Genomic DNA, 23924 nt, shown 5'->3' with positions numbered 1-23924 from the left:
TTTTCTAGGCAAAGGTACTGAGTGGTTTCCCATTTCCTCTCCAGCTCATTTTTATAGAAGAAGAAACTGGGGCAAATATGATATAGTGACTTGCTCAGGATCACACTAGTAAATGTCTGAGGCCAGATTTGAACCAAAAAAAATGAGTCTTCCTAGCACTCTATTCTGCCTCTTAGCTGTTCTTGTTAATTTATCAATACTGACATTTAACCCAAAGCAAGACTTGATGAAAATGATCAAACCTAAGGTTCAAATCCAAGAAGATGAAGAGAACTGTTCATAAGCATTTATATGGTGCCTTCCACGTCCTGTATTAAGAATTAACTCATTTGATTACTTTACATGATGATGGTGGATGGTGTGATTTGGATCACAATAATATCATTTCTGGCCTTGACGCTTTATAGGGATTCTGTGGTTCTCCTTGGTTTGATTTACTCCCACTGCTCACTGCACCATGGGATCCCTGATCAGTATCATGGGCTCAAGTTCTGGGCTGCTTGAGGGCTATTGTTAGTATTTTTTGATTCATAGCTTGCATCCCCAGGTGGATTTTAACTCTACATGCTGACTGTGCAAATAGATCTTTGCCCTCAGTCATGGGTTTCCTATTGAATGGTGATTTGAATATAGGAAATTTGGACCTAAGGATTCTTTGTCATTTCACAGAGCACAGAGATGCCATTGAAAGAGTTTTGCATTACAGGATCTGACTTTGAATCCATACTATGTCACCAACTACTCGTGAGATATTGTACAAGTCAATGATTTCTCATGTCTTCAGTTTCCTCATTCAAAAAGGAGGGTTTGGATTATATGATTTCTAACTCCTTCCAGTTCTGAATCAGTGAATTGTCCCACCCCAAATTCCACTTATCTCAGTTTCATCCTTGAATGCCCGAGCAGGGTACAATTTCTTTCCCAACTTTCTGTACTTTGTTAGTTTTGTGATTCTTTTCCTTTTTTCTTTTTTTTTTAATTCTTTGTTATAAGTGATGACTTTTATGAATAAGAGAATGGAATATATTCAGAAATTAAGATAATATAAAATATAAGATTTCAATAAAATACTTAAAACATTTTAAATGAGTTTAGTTTAACTACCAACAAAAATAAGAATATGAAGAATGTGTTTTGCTTAAAATTGGATATGTGGCTAAATTGCAACTCATAAAGATGAACTTTTGATATACATATCCAGGGGAAAATAGAACTGAAGAGAGGAATAAGAGAAGACTGGATTACCTTTGGGAAATCGTACAGCACCTTTTAATGACTATAAACTTCTCCCTGTAAGAGAGTCCTATATATATAATATTAATGTCAATATTCATCCAGTGATTCCATAAGACTATATAAATCTTCAGTTTTGAAAGCACTAAGACTGCAGTTAACTGAAAGGACTAAGGAAAGGCATATACACATTGGGGATGAATTGGAAATGACATAAATCAGAGAATTATATGACCATAAAAGAAAAGGGATGGTCAAAGAGCAAACACACAAAAAATTAATGATAGTCATCCTTTAGACTCCATTGTTATCCAAGCAATGTTAGGATAATAATGTCTAGCACTTTAATAGTACTCTTAAGTTTCATCCTCCCAATAATCCTGGGAGGTAGGCGCTATAATTATCCTGATTTTCTGGATAAGGAAACTAAGGCTGAAAGTCTCAGTAACTTGCTCAGGATTATAAAACCCGTAAATGTATGGGGATGAATACGAACATAGATCTTTATAATTCCAGGTTCAGCACTCTAAGCATTGTACCTCCTCCTAGGACCACTTTTTTTTTCAGTGAAAAATCAAGACATCTCTTGAAAGACCTGAGATAATTTGGAGAGCTCCATGAAAGATAGATACAAAAAAAATAGACCAATTGATTGATTGATAGACAGGCAGATAGATAGATAGATAGATGATAGATTCACATGTATGAAGTTATAGACAAGGATCATACAAAATTTGGACTGTGTGATATTTAAAGTTTCTTCCAGCTTTAATTCCAATATGTCTTTCTTCTTCAGTAAAATTTAGAGACATGTAGAGCTTTTTAAAGCTATTGAAATCATAGTAAAATATATCAAAAATAAGTAGGATATTAAAGTAAAAGTGAGATATAAATTGAATCATAGGTGTTTGACAAGAGTTATTGCAGGAAGCACTTATATTGGTAAGATAATAGAGCCTTTCAAATATTAGAGAAGAATCAGAAATTGTTATAGTTTGAAGGAACCTTAGCGATCACTTCAAACCCTTCATTTTTTTTTATCAAAGCTTTTTTATTTTCAAAACATATGCTTAGATAATTTTAAACATTCACCCTTGTAAAACCTGGTGTTCCAAATTTTTCCCTCCCTTCCCCTCACTCCTTCCCCTAGATGGCAAATAATCCAATTTATGTTAAACATGTGCAATTTTTCTATACATACATCTACAATTATCATGCTGCCCAAGAAAAATCAGATCAAAAAGGGGAAAAAAATGAGAAAGAAATAAAAATGTAAGCAAATAACAACAAAAAATGAAAATACTATGTTGTGATTCACACTCAGTTCCTTCCAGTCCTCTCTCTGGGTGCAGATGGCTCTCTTCATCACAAAACCATTGCAATTGGCCTGAACCACCTTATTGTTGTAAAGAGTCACGTCTATCAGAATTGATCATCGTATAACACTGATGTTGCCGTGTACAATGACCTCCTGGTTCTGCTCATTTCACTTAGCATCAGTTCATGAAAATCTCTCCAGGTCTCTCTAAATCCTCTTGATCATTTCTTACAGAACAATAATATTCCATTACAATCATATACCATAACTTATTCAGCCATTCCTCAACTGATGGGCATCCATTCAGTTTCCAGTTTCTTGCCAAGATAAAAAGGGCTGTCACAAACATTTTTTTACATGTGAGTCCTTTTCCCTTTTATATGATTTCTTTGGGATATAGACGCAGTAGAGACAACTGTAGAGGGCCTCAGATAATGGGGGAACTCTGGGCGAGGTATAAGACCCTTTAGCCCAGAGGGAACCTGCTGACAATGTCTAGTTTGGCTCCCCATTTTCCCTTTGATGTTCTCACCTCTCCTGAGAAGTCAACGAGGGCGTGACCAACTGTTATACTAGAGTTCCCCTACTTTCTTTGGCCCTCTACAAGACACTGCTGGATCAAAGGGTATGCACAGTTTGATAGCTATTGGGGCATAATTCCAAATTGTTCTCCAGAATGGTTGGATCAGTTCAGAACTTCACCAACAGTGTATCAGTGTCTCAGTTTTCCCATATCCGCTCCAACATATATCATCATCATTTTAGTCAATTCTGAGAGGTGTGCAGTAATACCTCAGAGTAGTCTTAATTTGCATTTCTCTCATCATTTTAGAGCATTTTTTCATATGTCTAGAAATAAACTCCCTCATTTTTAAAAAGGAGGAAACCAATTTCTGATTTATAATCTCAGTTACTTTTGATGAATTTGAATTCTACTGATCTTGTCTCTGTAGGTAGAATTTCTCTGAGATCAGGGCATATATATTGACATTATTTCCAAATGGCAGATTAATAAGATTTTTGTCCTGAAAGTAACTCTTAGATACTATTTAGTTTAAATCCACCCCTCTTTCCAGCTTTCAGGTGAAACAAAAATAACACACACACACAAGCAAAATAAAAATCCCGAGGCCTAGAAATGGAAAGTGCCCAAAACAGTAAGTGGAAAGGTTGAAATGCAATCCCAGTTTTTGTATGATGAACTCAATGGTATTTTCTGAACAGTTCTTTGTGTCATAAATGAATAATAATCTCCCAGTTGATGGAATACAGTAGTGAGAACTAAGGCTAAAAACATTTAATATGAAAATCAAAAGATAGAGAGACAGAAAAAAAGAGAAAGACAGAAACAGAGAGAGAGAGGGAGATTGGAAGAGAAGAAGAAGAAGAAGAAGAAGAAGAAGAAGAGAGAGAGAGAGAGAGAAACAGATACACAAACAGATATATGGTGGGTGCTGGCTACAATATATTACCAACTTTGACTTGTACATGAAAATTGTAATGAAGGTGACATAAATGATGTATGTGAATAGAATAGAGAGCCACTTAAAAGAGTCAAAAATTACTAGCAATTGTGGGATTTCTATGATCTAACTAAGTGGAGAAAGTTCCCACATAAGTGTTATCTTGGATCATTCAAAATAAAATATTTTAAAGTTAAAACCAATCCTCTAGGAAAAATGGATTTACAGCCTGCAAAAGGAATCTGAACTATCTTGCCAGGGTCTTTTATCTACTCCTAAATTCTAATTGTATTTACACTTCCAAAATACATGTTATTGGCGGAGTTTGATTTGGGATCAATTACAAATCAGAAAACAGAACTTCGTTGTTTTCATTTTTCCCCTTGGATTAATGTGCTATGACTCATCTGAGGCCTTCTTCCTGGGACTCTGTTATTTTATTATTTGTGCTAAGAGTTGTGTGTGGCTTATTTTTTTTTTTTAATCTTTGTGAAAATAAATTAAAGGCATCAGTATTTCCAAATCCTGAGTCAGATTTCCATCTTGTCTAACAGGATGAGAACCTGACCCAGTACTCATACTGATAAGCTGAAACCAGCATCAAAAGACCACTCATTAACTGAATGACAGAGAATGATTGAAGTAGTTTTTATCTAAATAGATGTGATTCACAGTCCAGGGAAATATCTTCCATGAGGAACACCCATCATTTAATTCTAAATCTGAGATCTCAATAGGTCAGTTAATTCCATCTCCCAGCTTCTAATCAAACTTTCCTCAGGAGGAAGAAATCTTTTCTCCTCCTTAATCTACCCACGAGTTTGAGTTTCCATTACCTCACTCAATAATTAGTTCAACTTTTACTCAGGCAATTCAGGATTAACCCAAATTCCTCCAGGTCCACCTTGATTCCAATTGATCTAAGCCTCTTTGGAGACAAATAGTGACAAAAAAACAATTTTCTAGCACTGTCTGTATCAAACATGCAAAGTTTGATACAATAAAATACAAAAGCATTAATTAATCAGCTACAACACAGCTCAACACAGTACAACACTGGCTGGTGGAGAAATTCCTAGCCTCTAAATAGTATGTCAGAAGGAACACTAAATTTGAGAATGAGAAGATCCAGATACCCATGCCAATTCTATTTCACATAAGTTTTGTGATCTTTATAACGTTAAATTCTTTGGATTTCTGTTTCCTCCAATATAAAGGAGCCAATACTCCACAATTCATAATGTTTTTGAATATAATATATTTTACAAATATTTCTATTGTAGAAACACCATTATTATTGTTGTTATTTTAAATATCAAGCTAGTTCTCATCTGTAGGTCCTATAGAGAAGTACTAAAAAAATTTAGAAAATTTCCCTCCCTATCTACCTCCTCAAGAACTATCTCACCACCTAGAACCATTCTTTTCCTTAGCCAAATCCCTACCCCTTCCATTTCTGTCAAAAAGAACCCATGTTTGAATCAACTCAGTTTTTGCTCTTAGAAATGTGGTAGAAATCACTCCCCTAAGACTCTACTTAATATGCTTAAAACCAAAATATTACTCCTTAACCACCAATTCCCTACACATATTGCTCTTGGCAATTAAAATCAAAACTCCTTAAAGGCAGGGTTGTCTTTGCTTTCATAATTGTATCTCTAATACTTAGCATATTTCTGGGGATATAATAAACATTTGACAACTCCTTTCTCATTTATTCATCTAGAAAAAAAGTACTAAGATCCAAAGTGTATATAATAAATAACTGATTGATGGTAAATTTCCTGAATCAATTTCTATTTTTAAAGATAAGAAATATAACTAGAATCTTTTAAGACAGATGCACCATTGATAAGTACTAAATGCAGCTTTATTAGAAAGGCATAGGACTTATTCAGAATTGTGACTATAATGTAATAAGTCTGTGTGATAAAATGAGCTCTAAAACAAAAGTAAGAAAACCTTCAGTTTGTCTAAATTCTTGAAAGGTGGGCCCCAGGGTAGGGTAGAATCTTTCTAATGTGATCTGGCCAAGGCAGAGGACCATAAGTATATCATGTCTTTCACTCTGGAACTTATTATTGATTCAAGCTAAGATCAAATTAACTTTTGTTGCTTTCCATGAAATACTGCTGGCTCATACTGAGCTAAAAATCCACTGAAACCCCTAGATCTTTTCCCTTTTGCACTTGCTAGTTACAGAACATAGATAATTTTAGAGAGATAGAGAGTCTTTCCTATTTTCTAACAATTTACCAGAATCTTATAGTTGGAATGAATACAGAGGCTCTCATGTTCCAATGGGGCCAGAGCAGGATCCCCACATACCCCAACTCCCAATGAGGCTTTTGATTCAATAAGGATCAGTTTTATATTTCCAGGGCTTGAATACATACAGAAGGTATGTCACATGTGGACATTTTATTATGAAACAACAAATCCTTGTGAAATTATAGAATGAGTTACAAGCTACTAGAACAGACATTGTGGCAAATCCTCCCAATTTATTGATGAGGAAACTACAACAAGGCGAAGATAATACTAATTTGGCCAGGGTCCTATAGCTTGTAAATGGCAGAGACAGGATTCAAGTCCAAGTATTACTGATTCTAAAACTAGTACTCTATCCATCACACCAAACTGTATTTCAAGACAAAGTTAACTGCCTCTGGCATGGTGTACCACCGGGATTCCACTGTAAGAGCTGCTGATTCCTATTCAAGGGCCTTCACCGAGTCATGGCATTTTGCTGATAAACGGATGGATCCCTCATCAGACAAGCTGTTTTAGTGACTCCCTGAATGCAGGTTCTTCTCCTCTGTAACTATTACCCCCAAAGCATATGCTGTTAATTTTTCTTCTTAATAAACTGTCTAGTCTAGTTTGGCAACTGTAGCAGTGCTGGAGCTACATTATAAATGGTTTATGCAATGTGGCTATTGTCAGGAACTGTCTTCGAACAACATCAGAACATAATTGAAATGAAATATCTCAATGGTTGTAAACACTGTTTGTCAAGGAATGAAGTGGGAGAAGCACTTTTTTCAAAATTGTTTACTAATAGGCTCTAAAAATATGGATTATTGTGTCACAGCCACAAGTGATAGGCAAGGGGCTATGATGGCTATGATGTATCAGGAGTGTGTGTGTGTGTGTGTGTGTGTGTGTGTGTGTGCATATGTGTCTCTGTGTGTGTCTGTGTGTAAGTGTATCCATTTTGGGAAATCAAGAATCAGGTTTGTTCACATTTTTTAAGACATACTTTCCTTCAGGGAAAAATGGAGTAGGTCTGAAAGGTCCTTGTGAATGTCCAGAGGGACTTGGCAGAAAAAATGGTGTTTTCTGCTTTAAAAAAATCAAAGCCAATCTACAGCACCATAGAACCTTAGGATGAAATAAAGCTCCAAGGCTGTCGTATCCAACTAGCATCTGAAGAAGCAATCCAAGATAAAACGCCTTTCAAATCACTGACAAGCCTTTACTAGAAAATTTCTGGTGAAAAGAACCTTACTTCTTCCACTGACAATCTATTCTACCTTTAGATGATTCAAATTATTAGAAACTTTTTTCTTTACATCAAGCTAAATTTGGACTTCCTGCAACTTCTATTCGTTGTTCTCGTCATTTTTAAGTCTAAGAATTCACATTCAATATTTCTTTAACTTTTTTTTGAAGCAATCAGAGTGAAGTGGTTTATCCTGGCTTATAAAGCTAATAAGTTTCAGAGGTTACATTTGAACTCAGATCCTTTTGACTCCAAAGTCAGTGTTTTATCTATTGTACTACCTAGCAATTTTTAATTTTTATTTTCAAAAGGAAATCAAAGTTATGAATTATATAAATTATTTTGATTTTCAAAAGGAAATCAAGATTATGGATTATATATATCCCCAAAGATTTAATTAACTGCCCTGGGAGTTAGACCAATTATTAACTAGCTTTTAATAAATATTATTATGATTGACAATAACAGAAAAAACATCCAACATAGTTAATAAAAAAGAGGCATTCATATTTGTATCAGACTCTTCTAAGTCCAAAGAAATTGGACTGTTCCACAAAACATGAAGTAGGAAATTGTTACATTTCAATAACACTGATCATTTGTCCATTTATCACCACAAAACTGTGGGCATTAATATGTCATGAACTATAATAGTCCCAAAGGTCAGTGTGGTATAGTGACAAGAGCCTTTGGATTAGTCAGAAGGTCTAAGTTTGCTTGAGTACCTTCTCTTCTTCTTGCTAAATCACAGAATCCCCCAATTTATTAAATTACCTGACTCAAAGATTGGTAATTAATTGCTTTGACCTAAATATAGCACTACTCTAGGCAAGTTTTATAAGAAATCAGCCTTTGACTCTAATATATGTTATATGTGTGTGTGTGTGTGTACACACATATTTATACATATATGTATATATACATATTCATATATATATAACTTTCAGATGAAGCAAAGCGCAGAGGCATAACTGAAGCAAACATTAACAAAATAAGTTCTAAAAAGATCCTGATAGGTTAGCATTATCGATCTAATCTATAGAGGTTCAAAAAAATAAAGTCTTTCATTGTGGATAATAAAAGTAACTGAATCAGTAGATAGTGGGGGGTTTGTTAGGCAAAATAAATAAATGTCCTTTTATTTTTTTAGAGTACAGGTTCAATTTGATTCTTTTCCTCTGCTCCTTCACCATTGTGCCCAGAAGTAAACATTTGAAAGATGGTTGGCCAACTGGGAGGTGTCTATATAGCATCTTTATTCATGAAATAGAGCAAACTACTTTTTTCTTTGAGGAATAGGACAGAAACAAGAATCATCTAACTATTCCTTTTTTTACCATTACATTGAATTCCCAATCCCTATATTTATGCACACCTGCATTTTTGATTTCCTTCACAAGCTAATTGTACAATAATTCAGAGTCTGATTCTTTTTGTACAGCAAAATAATGTTTTGGTTATGTATACTTATTGTGTATCTAAGTTATATTTTAATATATTTAACATCTACTGGTCATCCTGCCATTTAGGGGAGGGGGGTGGGGGGGTAAGAGGTGAAAAATTGGAACAAGAGGTTTGGCAATTGTTAATGCTGTAAAGTTACCCATGTATATATCCTGTAAATAAAAGGCTATTAAATAAAAAAAAAAAGAAAAAAAAAACTATTCCTTTTTTTACACACAGTTAGTTGATTAGTGCTGACCCATTCCAAGCCAAGATGGAAGAAATCCAAGCAAAACAGAAGACTGAACAATTATTGGCTTGCTTTTATTATAAAGTCTTATTGTGATTGGCAATAACAACCAAAAAAAATCTCAAATTTTCACAATGACTGGATGTAAGTTATGTTAGAATGTATTGTACACATGCTATAACTCATGCAATGATGAAAAGAACCCTGTGAGATAGAGCAAGAGTCATTATTATTTCCATCTGATAGGTAAAGTTCCTGAGGCTCTGAGAAGGGAACTTCCCTCCCAAAGTCACAAAATTTTCAAGTTTGGACCCAAGAGAATTATCTGACTTGATTGTTGAGTCACTGCACCTATATAAGCATCTTTACATGTGAAGGACAATGAGCAAAGGACAATGAAAAAAAATATTTTCATCTTTGCCTCAAAGACTGAGAGGAATTATTTTTGAAGCAAAGAAAAACTATTTTGATGAGCCCGTCTTTCAAAGGTAAGTTTGGAGGCAAAACAACAGTGTTCAAACACTCCACATGACTCTGTGCCTTCCTAAACTCTAAAATAGAATCAGACAGAAAGACACATTAAAGGATATTAAAAAAATAACTGTCTTTTATTTAATGTGGAGATGTTTCCCAGAACACTCCGTGTATTCAGAAAATCAGATTTAAAAATACATAAATTTGTTCTCTATTTAAAAATGAAGTCACAGAACAAGAAAGATACTGAACAAAAGAAAAAAAAATAAAAACTTTCTGCTTATGACCACTCAACAATATTTGGAAGTATCCTAGATTTTGAAATTTAAAATATATTTAAAAGGAATGATAAGCTAGCCAGCCTAGTCATTGCCGTTCATCTAAGACCTTTCTAAGAACATTCTAAAAGCTTTATACTACTTCTGTTCTCTCCCTCTAAAGTCTAATATATATCTTACTACAATATTCATTTTTCTTATGCTTACATTTAGTCACATCACACCTTTGATAAGAAATCCTCGTTGATTATCTGTTGTCTGCCAAATTCAAATAACTGATCCATAAAATGAGAGGGTTGTATTAGATGCCTCAGGTACCTACCCTACAATGCTTTGATTTTTCAGTTAATTGATCAGTTAGTCAATATGCAAAAATTAAACAATTATTCTATTCCATGCCCTGTGCTAAACACTGAGGAGACAAGGAAAGGAAAAATAAAAGGAAAACTTGCATGTTTTATGTTATCTACTTGTCTTGTTTTCTTTTTAATATTAGAGTAAACACCATTTTTTGTTTGTTTTGTTTTCCTTTTATTTGAATTTGGAACTTTGTGAAATAAACCGGGAAAGTTAGAAGTGGAAGCTGAGGATGTAGAGCATTCCAGACAGGGCTGGGGGTATTGGAGGATAGAGAGGGAAGAAACCAGCACAAATGCAGAGAGATAAAAAATGGAATGAAATGTGTAAAGATAGCATTTAAGCCAATGTTGCTGAATTGTTTTGTGAGGAAGGAAATAAAATATAAGAAGACTGGAAAAGTAGGAAGGGTCCAACTTGTGATAGGTTTTAAATAATAAACCAAAAATTTTATATTTGATCTTGGAGATAGACAGGACCTGCGGACTCTCTATAATCTATCTGTATCCTGCATTTCTAAGTAATTTCATATTAATTCCTTCTAGATCCACTACTCTATAGCATATCTGAATTTCTCCTCTGCTTCCTGGATATGGCCTATACTTTTAAATCTCCTAAATTGGATTCATATTGTTCCCTATGCCTTGCCCTTCTCTTCCTTCTTCACTTCTGAAATTCTTACTAATTATTTTGAAGTATAACTCAAAAGTTCACTTATATAAAAAAATTCACCTGATCCCCTAGAAGATATAGGTCTTCCTTCACAGGTCTAATAAAGCACTTAGTGTTGTAATTTCTATTTATATAATTATATGAATGTAAATTCAAATATTTATATAAAATAGTTTCTACCTTTTGTTTGGGTAAGCTGTATTTTACTGTCTTGAGACTATAAGCTTCACAAGAATGGAAATCATGGTTTACTTAAAGGAAAATGTTATTTAGTTCTTTGCAACACTGATTTCTTATAGGATATAATTAATAACTACATTTCTTATTATGAAAAAGAAATTCAATTTGTAAAAAGATATTTGGATTTTGTCCCCATTCTGTAGTTTACTAGCAGTATAGCATGCATAGCTTCTTTTCCCACTCCAAACTTCAGTTTGCTTATCTATAAAATCAGAGGTCATGGTAGATTATATATGAGCTCTAAGATCTCGAGTGTATATGATTGTATATAGATTGTATGGGGTTTCTTTTCCAATTCTAAAAGAGTCTTAAATTTTTTTTCTCTTACTTCCATGTTTAGCCTTCTGCCCTTTACTTCCCTGCAATCTCCCAGGTCCACTCCAGTCACAATTAATTGAGAAGAAATTTCAAAATATCCTGTGAGCTTCATTCATTCTTATGAACTGCCTGAGGCACCCTATGCCCCAGAGGACTGATGGACAATTTGGGTTAGTAGCCTCAGGAAGAACTGGTTCTTCTGCCCCTTAAGGAAATGGAGAAAGGCCTGAGTGCTAGTGGCCTATTTCCCTCAGGACCTCTGAGGAGTGACTGCACATCTTTGGCCATTTGCCTGCCTACTTTGGGGATCACTGACTTGTTCCATAAGATTCCCATTCAAGGTAATGTGGAAAAAAAAGGAAGGGAAGAAGAGAGAAGGGACAGGAGAGAAGAAGAATGGAGGGAAGATAAAGGAGGGGTGGGACTGAAGTGTCTTTTACAATTTCCTAGGCTCTAAGAAAGACTGTTCCCATCAATCCTAAACACAATCTTTTCCAGCAAAGTACAAGAGAAATGATTTTCACTGCTCTCAGGAACAATTTTCCCTGTATGAATGATTTTCTCTCATACAATATGGAAGAAGGAAAAAAAAAGCCACAATTTTTTACAAAAGAACTTAACACAAATATTAGATACATCCTATATAATATATCCAATCCAATATAATATAAATGAATTTCATTATTGTTCAGTTGTGTTGGACTCTTTGTGTGCATCCCCATTTAGGTTTTCAAGGTGAATATACAGCAGTGGGGGCCATTTTCTTCTCCAGCTCATTTTGCAGATGAGAAAACTGAGGTAAACAGAGTTAAGTGACCTGCTCAGAATCACAAAGCTCGTAAGTGTCTGATTCCAGATTTGAACTCAGGAAGATGAGTCTTCCTTACTTCAGGACTGGCATTCTTCATCCACTGTACCACCTTATTGCCCCATCTTTCAACTAGACTATTGGAAAAGCCTTCTAATCAGTCTTCCTGAATCAAGTCTCTCTTCACATAAATCCATCCTTAGCTTAGTTGCCAACACGATCACAATCTCTCTCTCTCTCTCAATGTCCCTCTCTCTTTCTCTTTCTCCCTCCCTCTCTGTCTCTGTCTATTTCTCTATGTGTCTGTCTATCTCTCTCTCTTTCTCTCTCTCTTTTCTCTCTCTCTGTCTCTCTGTCTGTTTCTCTCCTGTGTCTCTCTCCTTGTCTGTCTCTGTTGTTCTCTCTTTCCCTCTCTCTCTGTTTCTCTTCTGCCTCTCTCTCCCTCTTTCTCTATCTTTCTCCCCCTTCCACCCTACCCTCCCTCTTACTTTGTGTGTGTGTGTGTATTTTTTTTAAATGTATAAAGGGCATCATTGTTCCTTATTAAAGAATCCTCCAAATTCATTATGAATACCCAGGTTTCAATCTTTGCTGAAGCACCTCCTAACTAGGTGATTTTAAGCAAATTATTCCACTTTTCTGAACTTTCTATCACCTATTAGTAAAGTTATCTCTTATTTATTATAATACTGGGCAGTGCTGTGACCATAAGATGTCAAGGGAAATTCAAGGAAACAACATATAAGTCTATGTCTTCTTCTTCCAGGTGCATATAAAATGGGAAAATGATTGGATTAGGACACCAAAAACTTGTGCTGTTATTCTGTCTTACTGGATACATCATTTGAGGGACAGATAATGGCAGAGATGTTTCACTGAAAAGATGTGTTATCATTCCCAGGGCCCACTAAAGGAGTCGGAGTACAATGGGGACATGTATAATGAAGCAATATTTTTCATATTTTCAATAAGTTTGAAATCCACTGTCTTAAGAAGTAAAGAAATGTTTATATAGAAATATATAACATCAAGTTAGTATATGGTTAAATGCTGTCCCATACACTCTGCCCCTTCAAAAAATCTCTTTTGAATATGCCTTTTGTCTACCTCATTCCTAGCCAGAGCTGAGGCCACAAGTTGGAAAAGGAAGAAAAAGGAATTATGTCCTCACCTTAAAGGTAACATGTATAATGAGAAAGGCATAAATCATGTCTCTGGATATACTGTTTTTAATAAATGGACTGATAGCTCCTTGTCTGGTGAAATAAAGACTTTGGATAACATAAGCAGATGTACGGCTTTGATCTCTAAAAGGTGGGAAATCTAATACCAGCCCCAGAGATGCCATTTTGACTTTGACAATCAGAAAAGAATAGCAAAATCATCAGGTGCCTAGGAAATGTTGGTGTAAGATTTCAAGGAGATATTCATTTCTCCTATTCAGAAAAAGTGGCCCAATCCTAGGGTACAAAGGCAGGGGAAAGCTTCACTTTCTCAACAGCAGGGGAAGTATCTGCTCTATGACCACTTGTTTAAAACAAACAGATAAATAAATACTGTGATTAAAGAGTAAGAAAATAACAATGAACAAAAATTCCCATTCATGAAAATGAACTCATATTAATCATTTCTGCTTACTTAAAAAGGGCTGAAGATTTGAAACTATCCTAGGACTCCAGATAGATAGATATACTCTTAAAAGCAGTATTACATTTTTGTTTTCTACAATCCTTAAAATTATATTTATTTTCACCCATAATGTCTGGTTCTTGAAAAACTTGTCATATGAACACTTTTCTGATAAGATACAATATTCACTTCTTGAAAGGGCAATTGAAATTAATGTCTTTCTTTACCTACCAACAAAGACTAATTCTTAGCCAGTCATTGCTTTCATATCATTTCTAAATACATCTCTGGGGTGAGAGGGAGCCAGCTCAAAGATACTGTATTGTTGACTATCTAGACTTAAGAAAATAATGAAGAAAATGTTAATAATATAGACAATATTTAAAAAGTGAGTCTTATGTATACTTTTTGAGAATCAATTGTTCAACATTTATCACAAAATCCCTGCATATCCTCTGTCTAGTGATGGTTATTATGATCACAAAGGGATTGAATATATAGATCTTATATATATCTTTTCTATTCTCTGGAAGCCTGGGGATAAAGCTATTTTCATTATTTTCCCAATTTCATTTCCAAGATAGTATTCAATTTCACTTGGATGTATGACTTTCAGCAAGTCATTTAACTTTTTTTTTTAATATCATTTACAAAATGAGGGTGCTAGATTAAATAATCTCTGAGGTCCTTTCCAAATCACAATCCTATATTTTTATGATATTTTCTGAATTTACTTCTACTAAAGGTAGAAGAGAACTATAGCATATGCATGATAAAACAGATTAATACTACATACAGTCTTAAAACAGCACAATACATGTTGGAGCTAGGACTTTAGGTCTCACAAGGTGAAAATATAGAATACCAAAGCAATTGAGTACTATATTTATAAAGTACTGCATACAAGATCATAGAAGACAGAAATTTAAAACTACCAGAGACTTTTGCTTAAATGAAGTAATTTAGGAGATTTTCCATTTCTCCCTTACTATTTTGCAGATGGAAAAATCCAGAAAGGGTCACTAAACTATCTATATCAAAGTAATGAAGGAACAGTGGCTAGATATTGGGTCTCCCTAGTCTTAGTTCCACTTTGCACTATTTAAGACACTGAACCCAATCCTAACATATGAGATATGGACAGAGAGCAATTTGTTTATTTACCTTTGCTCACCAATGGGCCATTGAATATCCTGGCAAATTGGAGAACAAAAATCCATATTAAAAATAACAAATACCTTTCTTTCAACAAAAACATTTAGTATTGGTAAACCAAAACCAAAAACAAAAACATCCCCAAAAAGTAGATCAATAGGCAAACTAAATAAGGGAGACAAGAATAAATGTTTTCCAAGATCTATCCCAACTCTGATTCTAGGAACTTTGGTTTAATTATTACAAGAAAATGTGATATTTTGAACAATCCATTCCTCTCCTTGTTTCCTAAAAGAAAGTAAGGACTATGAGAATTAGTTGGAAGGCAGGATAATTATGATGATGTGGCTTTCATTTAATTCTTTATATACACATTATCTTATTTGATCTAAGTAACAACCTTGTATAGTAGATTCTATAGTTATTCCCCTTTTATGGATGAAGAAACCGAGTCATAAATTAAATGACTTGTCAAGGTCACACAAATATTTAGTGTATATGACGAAATTTGAACTCATCTCATTCTATCAGAAGCCTTGCTTTCTATCTACTGTGTTCATATTTCCTGCCATAAGATGTGTAAATTGTGTATTGTTTTTGCTCAGTGATTTCATAAGAAGAAAGTGAATGAAAATATAGTTATTATTGACCTCTTAAGGTAAAATCAAGTTAGTTCTCATCCCATTGTTTCAGATAACATAATGGTTACTGTTAAAAATTGGCTGGCTGCCAGAGATATCCTAATTTTGTCACTATTTATGCTTCTAACATTTCTAATAACAGAATGATATGTAGATAATCTTTCCTGCTCAGTCTAGATTCTGAAGTAGGTAATGCACGTTGTTCAATTCAGTGGGAATTAAGTAAATAAAAATGTTTCTTTTTTTAAAAAAAAACCTTCAAACCAATCAAAATAAATGAGATATTGATTTGCTTTATGGATGGCAAAGCATTTGTAGCAGTCCACTAAAGCAGACTTCTTTTTCTATATGTGAGAAGTTAAATAACTTCTGTAGAATTCAAGGGGCTATGACTTCTAATGAAAGTTTTGTGTCCAAATTATCCAATATATTGTTTGCTTATACCTAATAGTTATTATTGCTTTTTTTTCCATTAGGCTATGAGATCTATAAGAGCATGAAATGGCATTTTTGTTTGCTAGATTTTTTTTTTCTTTCATTGTACCTCTGGTATTTAGCACAGTGCCCAACATAAAGCATATGTTTAGTATTTTTTTAAATTATCTGACTACTAACTTCTGGAACCCTTTACAATGCATAAGAATTAAATCAACCTCACAAAGTTAGAAGTTCTTTCTATTATCTATTCCTTTCTTAAGAGATTCACTAATGGAAATAATACTGGAAGTACAGCCTGGAGTCAAAATTGGTCAGAGAACCATAGGATAAAAGTAATTCAAATTGGAAGATATTTTAGAGATATAATTAGAGATATTTTAGAGATTATATTATTCACATCATCACAGAAAGGAGCTATCTTAGAGAACCTATAACCTAAACTAGTTTTACAGGTGAATAGATCTATCTTACACTCTCCTGTCAAACAGACCAATGCAAAGAGCAATAAAGCAACAGAGTAGTAACTGTGAGGAAATGTGGTGTAGTAGAAATAGAGTCAGATTAGAAATCAGAAGTCTTCAGTTTTAATCTTGACTCTGTTCATAATGTCAGAGAGAGAAGAAATCAGAAAAGTTCTCTGCTTTACACTCAATACTGAAGTGTTAATGATTCCTACAGTTATCCCCAATATGTGCAAGAGATGGCATCCAGTCATTTCTAGGAGACTACTAATGGAGAAGGAAGACACTACTAGTAGAAGTAATTTATTACATTTTAGTGTAGCTCTGGTTGGAGGCAGCATTCCCTGACATTATTTCTCTACTTTAAATGACTCCCAGATCTGTACACATCTTGCTCCAATCTCATCTTAAATCTTCAGTCCCAGATCGCCAGTTGTCTATGAGATATTTAGAATAAGATATTCTAGAGATTTCAACATGTCCTAAACTGAATTCATTATCTTTCCTCTTAAACCTTTTCCTTTTTCAAATTCTCTTTTTCTGCTAAAGGTACCACTATTCTTCTCTCTGAGAATCATCTACAATCTTAATTCACCCCCGCCTCACATATTCAGTTCCCAGATGTTTCCCTTTCTATGACTTCTAACATTTTATGGCATTTCTCCCACTCAATCCGCCCACACAAAATGCGTTAGTTTAGATTCTTATTACCAGCAGTCTCTTAATTAGTCTCCCTGCATCAAATCTTTTCCCATTTAATTCAATATACTATTATCAAAGTAATTTTATTCAATATCTGACCATATTTGACCATTTGAACCCTCTATTCAACCAACTCTAGTGATTTGTAATTGCTTCTAGAATAAAATAAAAAAGTATTCTGCTTATCTTTTAAAATCTTACTCAATCTGACTCCAACCTATGTCTCCAAGATCTTTCTACTCAAACATCCAGACAGTGGGGCTTATCCCTCTATTCCTCATGAATAATATTATTTCCATTCATCTGAGTATTTTCCCTGGCTGTCCTACATATTCCTAATTATTTCTTTTTTTTCCAGCTCTGATTTACAGAATACTCCTCTTTCTTCAAGAAGCAGTCATCTCAGGCACCATCCTCAGCAGGAAGTGCTCCCTTATCCATGCAACAACTAGTGCTTTCTCTTCTAAATACCTTGTTTTAACTACATTTTATGCATTTGCCTAAATTAACTTTATGTGTATAATATATATTTTACATATTCATTTGTTCAATTAAAATGAAAACTGATTGTGAACAATGATTTGTTTCATTCTTTGTGTTTTCAATGTACCTAGAGCACAGTACCTGTTAAATACTTAGTGCTTAACAAATAATTGATAATTCATATATTGATTATATTGGGTTGGAATTGTCCTCTCTGATTTTCTTATGCCAAGGAAAACAAGTTTAATTCATCTTTCCCATGATAACCTGTCAAATATCTAAAGATGATGAATATATTCCCCTTATATCTTCTCTTATGTAGGCTAAGTTTCTCTATTACTCCAGTTTATGTTTTTATGACATGGGTTTGAGTCCCTTCACAATTATGTCTAAAATTTAATGCATTGGTATTGATCTTGAAATGGGGGTTCACAGAATTAAAAAAAAAACTCCAGATTGATTCATTCTAGAATTGCAGAAAGTAGGGGTGATCTTGCTTTATATCTGTCACTTGTATCTATTAATGCAGATTCAAGCAAGCTTTAGGAATTTCTTTCTCCATTCCACTGACTCACATGAGACTCAAGCATTACTACCCAGTCCTGTAAAATAAAGTAATTAGACTAGACAGCTTTAAACTCTATGAATCTATGAACGTCAATGGACTTTAGCTGGAGAGCTAATTATGTTAACACAAACACTAGCTTTCAGAAGATTATGTTCCACCCCCCTCTCAAATATTTCCATATAGAGGAATTATAAATTATTCCATTTTTGACCTTTGGAATGGCAGTTATGCCAGACACACAACTATCGAAAATTTGTTCCTCTTCATTTCTGGATGAAACAATCCAGTAGATTTCCTCAAAAAATTAAATATAAGCTCTTAATACTTAACTTCTGACTCCTTCCCATTGATGCCTAATTCTAATTGTCTAATTCTCCTAGAAAATGTCAGGCAGGAAGCCTATTGAAATGTTCAAAGGGACTGTGAAGCAGAGGGCCCCAATTTCTCTGCCAGAAATAAAACAATCATCATTCAAGGACATTTCCCCCAGCATGAGACATCTGTCAAGTAGAGATTTAGTATAAGTGAATGTAAAATATATGGATGGGTTAGGAGCAATATATACAATTTCAGAATTATATGGGAGCATTCCTTATCAACATCTCTGTGGTTATGGCAGGAGTTTAGTTCTCATTTTATGAAGAATCCATTTATTGATTTGTTTTCAGCACATATTTATGAAATCATAGAGATCTAGGTACTGAGGATCATGGAGTCATAAATTTAGAACAGCAAAAGACATGGAATGATCTAATCCAACTTTCTTGCTTTACAGATGAAGAAATAGGAAACGAGAGAATTTGACCTACATTCTTTAGATTTTAGGTGTTATAATTGGCAGAAAATCCTCAGAGTCCAAATTTTATGTCTTTCCATGATACCATATTACTTTTGCCAAGGTCTCCAACTAAAAATATACTAATACTTTTAATAAAGTGATATTATAATTTTAGAATTAGTTGAAAGAAACTAAGAATGTTTATCTCCAAGAAGTCAGGAAAATTCAGTAAAAGACATGAAAAGTAACTATAGGCATTTGAAGGACTATCCCATAGAAGAAGGAATATACTTGTACTTGGAGCCACTGGACGGATCTAACTGTAAAAAGTTAAAGTTGCAGAAAGATAAATTATGATTGAGACATCAAATGTTTTCCTAAAAATAAGACATATCTAAAATGGGCATAGTGGGTTCTTTCACTGGAAAACATTAAATAAAATCTCAGTATGTACTTGTACGATTCTTACTTGTCTAGGACAAAGAGTTTTAAGCTTTTTCATGTATTTCATTGACCAATATGGAAGTCTGAGAAAGCATATTAACCCTCTTTCATAATATGCTTTTGTTAATGTATAAAATATAAAATAAAATATACAAAATCACAAAGGAAACATTATAAAAAGATACATTTGCATATATATTTGTATATATGCACATATATTTCTGTGCATGTTTTCATATGTGTAGATTTTCTGGACTGATGGCCTCTCTTAACAGAAGAGTAAGAAGAGATTTGCCTAAATATCATCAAGATCACAAGTTCATAATTTAAATTACAACCCAGTTCTCCTGTTCTCCACACTAGTTCCCAAGGTTAAAGATAACTGATGGCTATAATCTCTCCTCCCAGCTCCCTTCTAACCACTCAACAAAATATCTTCCTTACCTTAGTAGAAAAAGCTATTTTTAAAAGGACCCTCTGAGATTCCATTTGAAAAGAAACAAGATTTTATCTGCAGTTCAGCCTGTCCAGCTAATTTTTCCAGCCTGGCTTCAGGAGGATGAGAGCTAGCCCAGTGGGATCAGCTCCCTGCTTTCTGACTCTTCCCAAGTCAAAGACCCCCATCACCTTCTTGAGTAAAGATCTAGAAAAGGTCACAGTGCTGTCAGACTGATGTAGTAGCCTTTCAGAAAGGAGGTGACCCCCCTGCTGTTTGCCTTTGAGGCAGCATATTAGACAAGGGTTCTGACATTGCCAGAGCAATGAAATCTCACTTAGTGGCTACTTCTGTAATAATCACATTAATCAGAGGCCAGTAAGGCAAGCATTCCAAAACAATCCTTCTCAAATAAGGGTAGACCCTGCCAATATCATGGTGTGCTGGAAAAAAATCAAGGGTCTAGAAGTCATGAAACTAATCATGGCTCTACCTCTTAATGCTAATAACTGCCATTTATATACCATGTCAAAGTATGCAGAGAATGTTACATGAATTAGCTTATTTTTGATGCACCATGCCTGGAGAATTGCAAATGCTGAATCAAGCAAATGCTTATTTACTTAACAATAACTCTGTGAAGAAAGCATAAATGTACCCATTTTGTATATGTGGTAACAAATTTTGCAAGTTTAAGCCAGAAAGTGATGAAGACATGATAAAGATTTTTCTGACTGAATTCAGTATTCCAGTAATCCTCTCTAACTATATCATACTACCTTCTTTAGTAAACCTCTTAATCTCTCTGGGCCTCAGTTTCCTTCTCCCTATAATGAGACTGAATTTGGTTCCTTCCTGCATTAATAAGTTTATTTTCAGTCATTTCAGTGGTGTCTGCCCCTTCATAACCCCATTTGGGATTTTCTTGACAAAAATACTGAAGTTGCCATGGTCTTTTTCATGGCAGATGAGAGAGATGAGAAAGCAGGTTTAGTAGGTAACAATTAGTTGGATACCATACTAGTTTCTCAGAGTAAAAGGCTTTATTGTCATATAAAGCAGGATGAAAGCAAGCAGCATCGGGACTGGTTGCCTCAGAAGATACTTCAGGATGGGTAATTTATATATGGAAAGGTAGGGCTAGAGAAGGAGATGTTTACTCTTTGCTTATTGGTTAGACTCTCTTAAGGGAAATGTTTACTTCTTAACCATTGACAAAATTTTAAGAAAAACAAGAAATAGAAACAAGTAACAGGACCCAAGCTTCCTAGCATACTGTCTACTAGGTCTTAAGTTTCTTTGAACCTGGGTGTATTATTAACCAAGTCCTGTTTACCACAAGTCCTCTCCATCAGTCCTGGTGGGCAACAACATTTTTTTTCTTCACTTACCCCTAATTACAAACAAGCCCTGCTGGGACCCGTTCCAAAATTACTTGCCCAGGTCACAGGGCTAGTAAGTTTTTTAGACTCAATGTCTGACATTCTATGTACTGTGCCACCTAGCTGCCCCTATTTATATTTCTATAAAAATTACTTCCATGAAAACACGTGAGGATAAAGAAGTATATTTTGGAGGGCAGTTAGCTCCTGATCACAAAATACAATTGAAGAGACCTTAGAGATCAATTATCGAAATACCCTCATTTTATAGATGAAGAAATCAAAGCTCAGAGAGGTGCAATGGTCACATAAGATCCCACAGTATATAAAGGTCAAAGACTGGAAAATAGGTCTGCAGACTACAAGTCTGGTGACCTTTTCATCACATTATGGTATTGTCATCAACCCCCAAGGCTAAGGTTGAAAGTTAATAGGCTGAATCATGTCACAGCAGGTGTTAAAATGGGGTTTGGATATAATTGGTTAATAGCATCATTTGGAAATAACTTCCAACAGGGCAACCTTACACAGGATGTGACTAGGAAGTAGGAAAATAATTGTGGAGATTCGAAAACTAAGACAAGTGGGAAAAGTTCCCAGATCAAAGATAGCAGATAGGAAGTTGAACCTAGATATCTAAGCAGGATCACACATTCTGGATAGCATGGAATAGGCTTACCTTCTTCACCCATTGGATACTTGTTGCCAATTTCTGTAACACACACCACCCATTGGATTGATCGCTTAATGAATCACCACAAAAATCACTCTCCTGGGACTGCTTGTCCAAAAATCGTAGATCTGGCTATAAGGAAGGAAAAGTCCATGAGTTATTTAATAAGACAAAAACCAAGAAACCAACATTAAGCAGAAAGTTATCCAAAATATCAATGTAGAGTATTTGGACAGTGTGGTATTGGTATGAGTATGAACTTGATTTGTAATCAGTAATTACTTAATATTTATGACCTTAAGTTTTTTCATTTGTATCAATCAATTAATGAATCAATCAACATTTATTTAAAATCTACTATGTCACGGTTTAATGGTGCTAAAGATATAATAATAAAAATGAACCAGTCTCTGCTCTCATGGAGCTTACATTATGACAGGAAAAATTTTATATATATATATACCCAAAAAAGGTAATTTTGAGTAAGAATGATTGACTAGGAGTTGGAGGGTTAAGTCAAAAGTTCGTTTAAAGAGTAATATTGGAACTGGTCTTGGAAAGAATAGAGGAAAAGATATGTTAAAGCTGGCTCTAACTGGAATGGAAGAGACAATTGCTAAATTTTCAGTGTGAGCATTTATATCAATTGCTATAAATTAATGCTTATTGTATAGTTGGTTTCTAGATTTAAAAACAAAATAATAAAGTATATATGTACATCTTTCCACCTGCCCATCCTCCACCCCAGGCCAATCATTTAACATGTATCAGCATATCCACTATGATATTCAATAAACATTGGTTTGGCTTAGCAAGAGTAGGAATAAAAGCATCAGAGCTTACAGTCATCACCTGACTGGAGGCCTAGTGACTGTAGACTAATGGTAGTAACTGGCATTTATATAGGTTTTAAGGTTTTCAAAATGCTTTACAATCATCATCTCAATCTCAAATAAGACTTCTAAAATGAAGAAGTGAGGAAGGAGCATAATCCAGGTATGAGAAATATCCTGTACAAAGTCAAGGAGGTTGGAGATGCAGCATGTGTGAGAAGCATCAAAAGGAACAATGTAGTTGGATGATAGAATAAGTGTAAAATAATAACTAACATTTGTTGTAATTAAGTGGTATCTTGGATAGGGTAGTAGGCCTGGAATCAAAAATAAAAATTCAGCCTCAGACCCTAATTACATGACCCTGGGTAAGTCATATAATTTGCTTCAGTTTCCTCAACTGGAAAATGGGAATAGTAATAGCACAACCTCACAGGGTTATTGTGGGGATCAAATGAAACAATATTTGTAAAAGGCCTGTCACAGTTCCTGGAATATAATAGTTATGATACAAAGATAGCTAGATGGATGGATGGATGTGTGGATAGATGTGTAGACTGATTAGACAGAAAGATAGAGATAGATGTTATTATATATGCTATATGTAATATATATGTTATAATAATTATAATATATAATGTGCAATTACACATGCTATATTTGTTATTCTTAATATTTTACCAAATGCTTTCTTCATAACAATCCTATGAGATAGTTACTTAGTTTGCTATTAACAGATATAAAAAGTTAAGATATATAGAAAGAGAAATGACTAACAGGCTCACAGACAATACATGAACCCTTGTCACATGTCTTCAAAATAATTTATCATTTTCCTTTTCTCTCTAAGTTTACTTTCAACTCTTGAATTCTATTTTCTCTATTTTTTCTAATATCTACCTAAGTATACCACAAAGAGTCAGTGCTTTATACATATTAGTA

General features: G+C 34.3%; 1 protein-coding gene across 3 annotated transcripts in view; it reads right to left on the bottom strand.

The window, feature by feature from the left end:
- The window catches only part of CDH11 (cadherin 11), a 205739-nt gene that overhangs the window by 89045 nt on the left and 92770 nt on the right, over nt 1-23924 (bottom strand). For all 3 annotated transcript variants that reach the window (XM_031950336.1, XM_031950337.1, XM_031950335.1), the window contains exon 2: nt 22156-22281. The gene's annotated coding sequence lies outside the window, so the exon portion shown is untranslated. The remainder of the gene's footprint in view (nt 1-22155; nt 22282-23924) is intronic.

The sequence above is a fragment of the Sarcophilus harrisii genome, chromosome 2 (assembly GCF_902635505.1).
Source record: "Sarcophilus harrisii chromosome 2, mSarHar1.11, whole genome shotgun sequence".
Taxonomy (NCBI): domain Eukaryota; kingdom Metazoa; phylum Chordata; class Mammalia; order Dasyuromorphia; family Dasyuridae; genus Sarcophilus; species Sarcophilus harrisii.
Note: the sequence above shows the minus strand (reverse complement) of the source record. Positions and strands in the feature narration are given on the sequence as shown.